We start from the raw sequence: 11,948 nt of genomic DNA on the forward strand, positions 1-11,948 counted from the left end.
CTCAATAATGATACTTAATAATTTGTAAATATGTGTTTTAACTATCGCTAATTGAACATTTAATTATTAATAAATCTGTTAAATAAATTAAATACTGTACAATTTAAAAATAATACTTTTTTTTATTTTTGTTTTAGTATGGAAATTAATTAATAGTACATTGAATTTTTAAAATTACGAATGAAAAAAAAACTATTTAATGCAAATTAACTTAATTTTGCTAAACCATGTATTATTAAATAACTTTTGTGTATTATATTTTTTGATCTGATTATTATTTATTATGTATTATGTATTTTGAATATTGATGTGTGTCAACATATTTGTAAATCTATATTTGTATTCATAAGAGTTTTTTTTGCAATATACTAGGCCGCAGGCCCAATTACAGGGTTTAATTACATCACAGAACACCCAGGCTTGAGAAAAATCACATTTAATTTTTGTGTTCTCTCCGGTAATCGAACCCGGATCCTTATATGTGTGAGTTAAACGTCTTGACTACTACACCACGGAGGCCGCTTAAAAATATTCCGTAAATAGGCCGTAAAAAATATTCCCGATTTTACACTGAATTTTCTAGCAAGTCGGGAAATGAAAATTAATAATTGTGTGAAAATGAAATTGTGTATTGTGATCTCAACCTCTATTAAAATCCGAAAAACATTAATTGGGAATGAAAAAGTCTGCAAACATTTGGACGTATTAAACATATTGTTAAGTTATTTACTATTTAAAAATGTCCCCAAAATAAAATATCTATGCAAATAAGAATGAAAACATTAACTTTATATCAACATACGCTGTATAGATGGACGATTCGCCCCTGACATAGATAATATAATGTCGGTATGCATGTAATTTTAACCTGTATTACGTACAAAACTAAATTTGACCAACTTTGGCATAGTGGATTGGCATGAGTTAGCTCAAAGTCTTATATGGTGATCATGGTCCTTAATCTATTGTATATTATTATTTTATTGCGCTTGTTTGTCTTTGCTACATAGTTGCTAGAAGATCTTGAAAACTTCTCTACTTATTGTGTAAATAATCAGCTCATATTAAATCCCCTTAAATGCAAAACAATTACCTTTACGAGAATAAAAAATCCGATAGATTATTCGTATTCTCTATCGGGTACAGTCTTCACCGTGTCCAAGAAATACGAGATCTAGGTGTAGTTCTGGACTCAAAAATTACATTTCAATCACATATTGATAAAATTATTGAAAAAGCATATAAAATGTTAGGTTTTATTATACGCGTATCTAAGCCTTTTAAAAATGATCTAACAATAAAAAATCTTTATTATAGTTATGTAAGAACCCATCTTGAATTTACGTCTATCGTTTGGAATCCACAATACATTACTTATATTGACAGGCTGGAGAAAGTACAAAACAAATTTTTAAAACATTTGAATTTTCGATGCTTTCTTATATTTCCAAATCATGACTTATCTGGACGTTTTCACAAACTGATTAACCTTGAAAAAAGGAGAACATTAATGAACCTCACATTCCTCTATAAAATTATTAACAGTCTAGCTGATTCGTCCCAGCTCCTAAATAAAATTCAAATTAACTGTCCATCACGTGCCCTACGAAATCACCCAACCTTTAGAATACCTAGTGTCAATACGAACTATTGCCAGAATTCGTTTTTACACAGATCGTGTTCCACTTTTAACAGCTTTTTTAACCATATAGATATATATCATACAGGATTACAATTATTTAAAAATAGTGTATTGAAAACTTTTGAATAAAACTCCGGTTGGTCCCTTTTTCTCTTATATCACTCAAATTACATACATTGATATTATTATTATAAATTAAATTTCTCTTTTGAAATTTTGTATTACTACTAAAATCGCTTTAATGAAATTTTATCGACTTCTCTTGGTTTAAAATCTTCTCCTTATATTGCTTTTTCAAATTTTAAAGATTACTTGCTATACTTGTTATTCCTTCTTTATTTTTTATTTTTTCTCTTTTTTCTTTTTTCTCTGTTGCCATTGGCATGTTTTTATACTTTTAAACTACTTTTAATTACTTGTATTATATATGTTAATAAAATCAATATATTGCTGCTCTTACTATAATGTGTCATTAATTTTGAAGATGTTTTTTAAATTGACCTAAATTTAAATTTAAATTTAAATTTACTGTCTTATATTTCACTTAAAGATTCTTCTCATCGTTTCTTTGGATCCCTTAAAATAAATATGTTTTTATGTTTTTCCTTTTTTAAAAAAAATGTTATTACTATTTTATTGTATTTTTACATCTGAGCATGTTTTTCATTCTTTATTTCCATTCTTAATTCTTAATTACTATTACAAATTTTCTTCATTTTTAATATTATTTCCATTTGTAAATACTCACTACAAACTACAAACCTTAAAATATATTTTTTCCACTTAAATTTTAATTTTTAAACAACTTTCATTTATGTTTTCTTTTTCCTTCTCTTTTTTATACTTTCATAATTAACCTTACATTTAATTGCTTTTTAATATGGAAACTTCACTGGTCCATTAGAATTAAGTCCAATTGTGTAAAATATTAAACTTTATAACTGTACTGTATGTTTCCTGAATAAAAGAAAATAAAAAAATAAAAAAAATTGTTTTATGTTTTTTGTTCAGTTTCTTTCAAATATGTGTCTTCATATAACTGTTATAGTTGTAGTTTAGGCGATGTATAAAAAATACAAAATAAAACAAGATTACGTAATGAGATATTTAAATCAAATAAACCATATTTTTTTACCCCTACGACATCGTGATGGACCAGATTAGTTTACCGGGGGTTATAAACGACCCCCGATGCGATTTTTTGACATGATTTTTCATGTACGCCCTTAACAAATGTTACTTTTTGTTTACCCCATGGTGGTTTCAATTAAAACCATCATCTGTCAAATAAATGTTATTGTTACCCATGGAAAATTGAATAAAACACAATTGTACAAATCTAGTTGATATTCATTGGGCCATGAGTTATTATTTGTTGATTATTTTGCTTAATAAAATTGTCACAATTAACACCTGCTGCATAAAATGCAGAAAAAGTGAAGTATGCACATGTTTAGCTTGTTCAAATCTTTATAACAATAATTTTAAATTGTTCAAATGTTTGTAGACAAAAGACTAGATTTTGCCCCTTAGGGAGTCATTAAGATCAACAAATTACAACAGAGATGGAGAACATATTAGAAAAGGGTAATAATAATCATAAAAGAGGATATGCAGAGGAAGAGCAATTTGACGAATAGGTATTTGAATCTTGATTTTCTGACTCTCTCTCTCGCAAATGCCACCCCGAATACTGTGCAAGAAAGACAATTGCCCGTTGGACTGCTTATGCCTAGCTAAATTGACAAAACCAAGGTCTCGGTGTCCCATTTTCCGCACCCCAAAACTTATCCGATTTAGATTTTTTTTTTAGAAAGAATTTTTTTGTTTCGGCTAGTTTTGTTTTTTTTTTTCAAAAATAGTTGTCATTCTAGTATACTGTATGTCCGAAGACGAAACATAAAATTAGAAACTTTAAAGGTGTTTTGTTGGTCCAGCTCCTATAAAAGACACCCAAAGGTGAGTATCTATAGTGTGTAAAATCATTACCAATAAAAATCATTGCTATATCCCTATAATCCTGGTATACGGGAATACGTCGGTATGAAGAAAAATCAGATCGTGTATCCGCTTATACATATTTCATGTCAACCATATCGGTATTCGAACCTGAGACCTCTTGCGTGATAAGCAAACGTGCTGACCATTTAAACATCGGGTGGATTGAAAGCCTTTTTATTGTCGAAATAATGAATTCATTAAAGATATATTGACGGGTTTCTGGAGCTAACCGTTTACTAATTGTGAGATATTGCACTTTAAAGTTAAAAGCTTATCCCAATCGAACGATATCAACAAAACATAATGTTGAATGTTCGTAGGTTTTCACGGCCTTCAGAATACAGATAGTGTTTTTCTAGGTTATTATGCCGTGTTTGTGGGCTTTGTATTGCCGACGTTTCGGAGCACATTGCAGTGTCCATCTTCAGGGCTGAATGTATGAGTGTAGTTTTTAGTGTGTTTAATTGTGAGGAATTTGTACCGTGTCGCAGTCGGGCAATGTATGTGGTTAAGTGTGTGGAGTTTGTACCGTGGGCTTTGGAAGCACCGGGTACCATGAGGTTCGTAGTCGTAACCCATCATCCCTGTTTATGTTATTAGGATGCTTGTATATTTCTATGGCTTCCTTTATTAAACGGGCTTGATGATTTTTGGGCTTTCCAAGGACATTTGGCTCAAATGAGAAATTATGCCCTGTTTCTATGTAGTGCTCTGCAAGAGCTGATTTATCCGGGTAGCCCAACTTGCATGCACTCTTGTGCTCTTTTATATTAAGCCTGATATTAAGAAAAACTAAATTACCACCATCTAACATATCCAAACAGGAACACATAGCCTTAAAAGAACTAAGGGACAATAAAGATATTTTAATTCTACCAGCCGACAAAGGAAACGCAACCGTGGTATTGGATCAAAAAACATATTCTGACAAGATGCGTGAGCTATTAAAAAGCAAGACATATGAAAAACTAAAGAAAAATCCCACCAATAAGATTGATAAAGGAATAAGGGAGTTAGTGAGGAAATCTAATATTCCTAAAGACTTACATTGGAAGATATTTACACAAGCTCCGAAAACTCCAGCACTATACGGACTACCAAAAATACACAAAGAAGGCACTCCTTTGAGGCCAATAGTAAGCACTATAGGTGCTCCTACATACAAACTCTCACAATACTTGGCAAGTCTCCTTCAAAAACACACGGGAAAAACCACTTCATTTGTCAGAGATTCTTCACATTTCGTGGATACAATAAAGGAGCTAAAAGTTGAGAAGGATGATATATTAGTCAGTTTTGACGTAGTGTCACTTTTCACGAATGTGCCCCTGAATGACGCAATGGTACTTATAAGAGAGATTTTTAGTGAAGACATGTGCGCTTTATTTGAGTACTGCTTAACAAATGGATACTTTTCTTTTGAAAATGAAATTTTTAAACAGTTAGAAGGAGTGGCTATGGGCAATCCTTTATCGCCAGTTCTAGCAAACTTTTTCATGGAGACATTTGAAGAAACGGCCTTGGACACAGCTCCATATGCACCCAAAGTATGGCTTCGATACGTAGATGACGTATTTGTCATTTGGAATCATGGTGCAGAAAGATTAACAGTGTTTTTAGACCATCTAAATAATCTCCACCCGGCTATACAGTTTACTATGGAAGTAGAGGAGGACAAAAGCCTATCTTTTCTAGACGTCAAATTAAGCAGAAAGGAAGATGGCAGACTGGGACATACGGTGTATAGAAAACCCACACATACAAACCGGTACCTCCATGCTACCTCACATCACCACCCATCTCAAAAATTAGGCATCATAAACACGCTGGCCAGAAGGGCAACACGTATTTGTGAAGAAAGTAACCTAGAAGAGGAATTGAATATACTGACAAAAGTATTAGAAAGTAATGGCTATGAAAAGAAGGATATAAAAAGAAGAATAATGTCGGTAACAAATCCAAAGAATATTTCCAAGATGGATGATGCTAATACGGATAAAAGAATAGCGTTCCTTCCCTATGTCAAAAATGTCACGGATCGAATTGCAAAAACGCTTAAGAAACGGGACATAAGGACAGTGTTCGGTACGACCTCAAAAGTAAGAAACTTACTAAAATCAGTAAAAGATCGGGACCCACTTGAAACAGACGGAGTATATAAATTAAATTGCAAAAGCTGTGAAACAGTCTACATAGGGCAGACTGCCAGAAACATAATGACAAGAATAAAAGAGCACAAGAGTGCATGCAAGTTGGGCTACCCGGATAAATCAGCTCTTGCAGAGCACTACATTGAAACAGGGCATAATTTCTCATTTGAGCCAAATGTCCTTGGAAAGCCCAAAAATCATCAAGCCCGTTTAATAAAGGAAGCCATAGAAATATACAAGCATCCTAATAACATAAACAGGGATGATGGGTTACGACTACGAACCTCATGGTACCCGGTGCTTCCAAAGCCCACGGTACAAACTCCACACACTTAACCACATACATTGCCCGACTGCGACACGGTACAAATTCCTCACAATTAAACACACTAAAAACTACACTCATACATTCAGCCCTGAAGATGGACACTGCAATGTGCTCCGAAACGTCGGCAATACAAAGCCCACAAACACGGCATAATAACCTAGAAAAACACTATCTGTATAATGTTGAATATTCATTGATATTTTTATTTTTCAATAAATATTATTTAATCCGACGACATTATTTATTTATTTATTTATTTATTCATTCAAAATAACAATATAAAATATTTATGAACTTATTAAGGCTTTTTAGGCTATGCCCGTGTCAAGCCACAATAAATAACAATAAAAATTACATAGTAAAATTAAATAGATCAAATAATTATGACATAGAATAACAATCTAGAAAAAAAGGTAAATGTAAAAAATAATCAAATTACAAAGAATACAATGCAAAAATGATAATCAGCAATAATTTTAAAAATATAAATTATGCAAATTACGAATCACACATAGTCAAATATACAAAATAGTGATATCAATAAAATCAACAAAATAATAGTAAAATATAGTAGTATTAAAAAAAAAACAAAATAAGAGTATCATTTAAATCAACAAAAAAAGAATTTATAAAAGCATACTTGAAATGATAATTGAGACATGTATTCTATTATACATTTGTATTTATTTATCATATACGCCTAGAGGGCTTTTACGTAACTGGAACAACATTTAAATTTAAGTGTTTGATGGTGTAACAAGACAATAATATTTAGGTTGAGCAAATGTGAACCTAATTGACAGTTTTTCTTCAAGTATTGAAATTATATAAAAATATTAGGCGTTGAAAGCGTGTCTTTGAAATCAGTTAAAAATAAACAGCTTTTTCAACCATAACAATTCCTTTTAGCAACAAAACAAACATGTTTTTTCGTCCTCTCCAGAATCCCGGGTCCGGTCTAATTGCTGATATATTATTTGTTATTTCCTTTCTTCCATTGTCCTTTTGAGCACTATGCTGACACAGGGGGGATTAAGGTCCTGTATTGTTAAGTACCGCACGGATTAACCCTTCACAGGACTAGTGTAACAATGCCTTATCAGATCTTGAACACTTAGACCTGGCCTTTAAAGGGTTGATAAAGAAATCTGTTAAAATTTTCCAAGTATCGAAATATATTGAATCAAGCAAACACCGAAAGTAAACATTCTAAATTACTAATGCGTCACTAAACTAATTCTGCAGGAAAGCCAATAAGGATTCAAAGAGTTAATAATTAGCGTATCTGTATTTAACAATATTTTCAGCATGTAAAAATGTTTTTACACGGGAGCTGGATTCAACCCGCTTGGGAATTATCAATATTAATCTATCAATATTTTATATGGCGATTTTTTATATGTCTAGGCATTTACAGGATTTATGATGAGTAATTTTCTTATTTAAGTGGCCATTTTACGCACCGTGTAACATTCATGTCCACGTCAATGATGTCCACGTCAATGATGTATGCATGGGAGGTGATTGACTAATGAATGTCGATAAATCGAATGTGATGGTTATTCAAAAGAAATGAAAATATGACTAAATGTGAAGTCGCTGTAAACTTAAACAGGTAGAAGAATTTGTGTATATGGGAAGTATGTTTACTAGGTATGGAATGATTGAGATAGATGTTGAAAGGAAGATGAGTGCCTGAGTGAGAAACTCATGATTTAGCCCTATCATAGTAAAAAAAAAAATAACATCAATAATATCTGTTCTACATGCGTGCGCCCCCCTCACTGACATTAACTGACTGAATCTGTCTCACATAAACACCGGCCACAGAATAACATCTCTATCTTCCTTGTTATGAGTTCTATCTTCGCGTACTCTCTTATAAATTATACGTAGAGAGTGGACTCCTTAGTTTTAGAAGGTTATATTTATTTCATTGCCTGAAATATGTTTACTTGAATAGGGAATTGTTTAATAATAATTTGAATCGTATTAGTAATAGATCTGATAGTAGACTGTCAGTTCCAGGATGCAGAACTAAGTTCGCACAGAGGCACTCCTTCCACGTTGGTCCAAGATCCTTCAATCTTCTAACTGAGGAACTGCAAAACATTAAATCACTGGTATAGTTTAAAGTCGGTTTGAGGTCATGGATTAGCATGGAAGGTGCAGATAAACACAATCTTAAAAATAAATGCATACTGCAAATAAATCGTATTTTCGTAATTTCAGTATATGTTAATATGGTTTTTCTTCTATTCTTCTTTTCTTTTCTTTTCTTTTCTTTTCTTTTCTTTTCTTTTCTTTTCTTTTCTTTTCTTTTCTTTTCTTTTCTTTTCTTTTCTTTTCTTTTCTTTTCTTTTCTTTTCTTTTCTTTTCTTTTCTTTTCTTTTCTTTTCTTTTCTTTTCTTTTCTTTTCTTTTCTTTTCTTTTCTTTTCTTTTCTTTTCTTTTCTTTTCTTTTCTTTTCTTTTCTTTTCTTTTCTTTTCTTTTCTTTTCTTTTCTTTTCTTTTCTTTTCTTTTCTTTTCTTTTCTTTTCTTTTCTTTTTTTTCTTTTCTTTTCATGGTCATGTCATACCATATATATGTGCTATAAACTTTTAAATAATTAAAAAAGGAAAGGCCCACGATCAGACGCTGTAGTCTTTGTGGGCATTTTTTCCAATTCATGTTATAGCTTAATTTTCAGATGTACTTTTCTTACATGTATTTTTGTAATTATATTTCAAAATAAACAAATAAAAAAAAAATACAGTATTGGCGTCACATTCATTCTTCGCATAGCAAGGATAAATATTTTTTGTATTATCCAGCATAGTTAAACAAATTTTAATTTCCAAATCTGGAGTGAAAATGTCTATTTGAAGACAGCTAAATATACAACTTCATCATTTAAAAAATTAACACAGATATTAAGTCGTGCATATAAGACTAGTGTGACATCGCAAGATATTAATACTAGTATGACATCGCATCCATGCAAAAGTTAAATAAACAACTATCTCTTTAAGTTAATATCGTGGGGTGATTAGTAAAATTAAGTAATTTTAAAATCAGCATTTGTGAGTTATTCACAAAAAACTCATTTTTTTGTCTTCTTCCATCAATGTTACAAATCAACAGTAATACAAAATTAACAGCTATAACAAAATATAAGTAAATACATGCTATACAAAATAAAACGTATTTGACATTGAATTGAATTGCAAGAAAATAATCCTAGCAGCTTCACTTCAAATATACCTGTTCTAAAGCTGCATTTATAATATATATATACCCGATATACCGATACACTACTAGACAAATATTATAACAGTAATAGTACTACATTGTATACATAATAAAAATAAAGAAACAACAAAAATATTTCAATTAACAAGTTTTAAAAATTTTATGAAATGAAAAGAATTTTTTTTTTATATAAAATAAGAAAAAATAAATGACAAATAATAAATATTTTTTTTTTTTTTAATTGACTAACAGTCTAAATTCCTTAAACGAAAAAAACTAAATACCTCAGTAAAGAAAATTACAGATATAAAAATAATGTATAAATCAAATAAATGAAAAATAGATATATAAAATATTGCAGATTGAAGGCAGCATTAAATTCTTATCCTAAGAACCTCATTTGGCTGACTTTGGTACACGTGACAAATTATTATTTTAAGATTTATTTATTATAAAATAAAGAAAAGATTCATAACACACTCGTATATGAAGCCAAAACTCAATATAATTAACGTAAATTCAAATTAAAAAGTGAGATTTTAGTCATTTTTTTTTTAAACACTCGTGTAAAAAGTGTCAACAATATCATGTTCAAATGATGTTTATGATTCACGATTTGCCTATTTGTAGCATTTATGGAGGAAGATACAAATGCGTGGTTTTAGCGGGTAATTCAAAAGTGCTGATTTTGAAGTTAGTTATTCCATGGCATAAACTTTGTACATTATAAGCAAGGTAAATATTTTAACGAAAAAAATCACCTCTCCCTAATGGAAAAATATTCGAGTTACGCCGTATTGGTGTACCAATGCAGTGCCCTATGCATCATAAAGTACGGATTAGGATGTGATATTAATGGTACAAATTTACATAAACGTTTAGCTCACCCGTAACGCAACCATGCGCCAAATAGCAATCTGTCGGTTGTCAAAAGAACTATTTAAGGGGGTATTTTGATTAACAAAAGGCTTTTTGTCCCAATATAAATGGGATATCTCTGATCAATTTTGCCAGATTAAACCCAATTGAATTGAGATAAAGTTGTGAATTAGCTTGGAAATCATTGATGATTATCATCGAAATCATTAAGTGAATCGGATCCGGCACTTTTGTTGATGTGAAAATATTCCTATTTTGGTAAGTCACAATCTTTAAGTGAGTAATTCGTTTTAAAACAAGTTGATAAGGCGGGTAAATAGCCTCAGATTCACCTGGGGTAGTATTCTGGGTCTTCTCTACTCCTAGAGAGTGATTAATTTGAAGAAAAATATAACTAATTTAAAAGTGACGAGACCTCAATTACCATAATGGCAACATTGATGATTAAACGTCAAAAAATATAAACATGTGAAATCAAACATGATATTTTCATTTAAAACATTATTGCGACCTTAAACATTACCCAAAACACTAAATTAAGTTGAATTGACCAAGCCGTATTAGTTTTATTTCCGTTTTTGCAGCAGTTTTATATACCGTTTGACGTTTGATCATCAGTGTGGCCATTAAGCGAATCAAAGTCTCGTCACTTAAAAAAAATCAAATTCTTCAAATGAATCACTCTCTAGGGGTAGATAAGGTCCAGAATACCGCTCCTGCAGCGGAAAAATAGAGTTAGCGGTCGATTAAATAACAACATAAAGTTATGAAGACATGAAAGGACGAAAGAATGGTCACAATGTTTTTATAAATGAAGGTTTTATGTACACCTCTTTCACATAAAGTCAACTACACCATCAAAAAGCAGCAGAAAACCGATTTTGAGAGCGAATGACGGTGTTATTTTATCAATAATTGAACGCTGTTATGCAGAAAGCAGACAGTCATTAAAATGTGAAAAACTGAGATATTAGCCCTTCTGTGAAAAGAGTGAATAATCAAATCTACAAAACAGATGAATGGTTTTTGACTTCAACAAATAATAAATAATGCGTATATTATTTTTATGATACAAAAAATAATTTAATTATGTCTTAGACCTGTTTTGATAATATTTTAAGTCTGGCTGACCACACATCCTAAAATGTGCATTTTGCAGAAAACAGCCAGCTCTAGTGCAACGCTGATATATGTTGTGTCATTACGTATCAATTTATATTTTTATTTGGGCACTGAATTATAAAGAATCACTTAATCAATTAAAGAAAATAATTGAATTATTTGTTAAAATAATTTTTATGATTTTTTTAAGTCTTACTGACACAAAACCAAATGTATGCATTTTGTCGAAAACAGTCACATCTAATTTTAAATGATACACAATTCAAACTCAGAATATATGAGATGACATTACGTAAGATAAAATTTATATTCATTTATTAATCGAAAGTGATGGTTTTTGAAAGGGATGAAAATATAATTAAATGTGAGATCAGCGTGAACGGAGATATTCTGAATCAGGTAGAAGAATTTGTGTACCTGGGAAGTATGTTTACTAGGGACGGAAAGGCCGAGAAAGATATTGAAAGGAGGGTGAGTGCCGGGAACAGGGTGAACGGTGCACTAAAATCTACTTGGGCAAACAAATGTTTATCGCAGGAGGCTATACTAGCAGTTCACAATGGAGTTCTAGTTCCAACTCTAATGTATGGGAACG

Source organism: Micrasema longulum, unplaced genomic scaffold (assembly GCF_059751315.1).
Source record: "Micrasema longulum isolate JH-2025_06_02 unplaced genomic scaffold, ASM5975131v1 h1tg001945l, whole genome shotgun sequence".
NCBI classification, from domain to species: Eukaryota; Metazoa; Arthropoda; class Insecta; order Trichoptera; family Brachycentridae; genus Micrasema; species Micrasema longulum.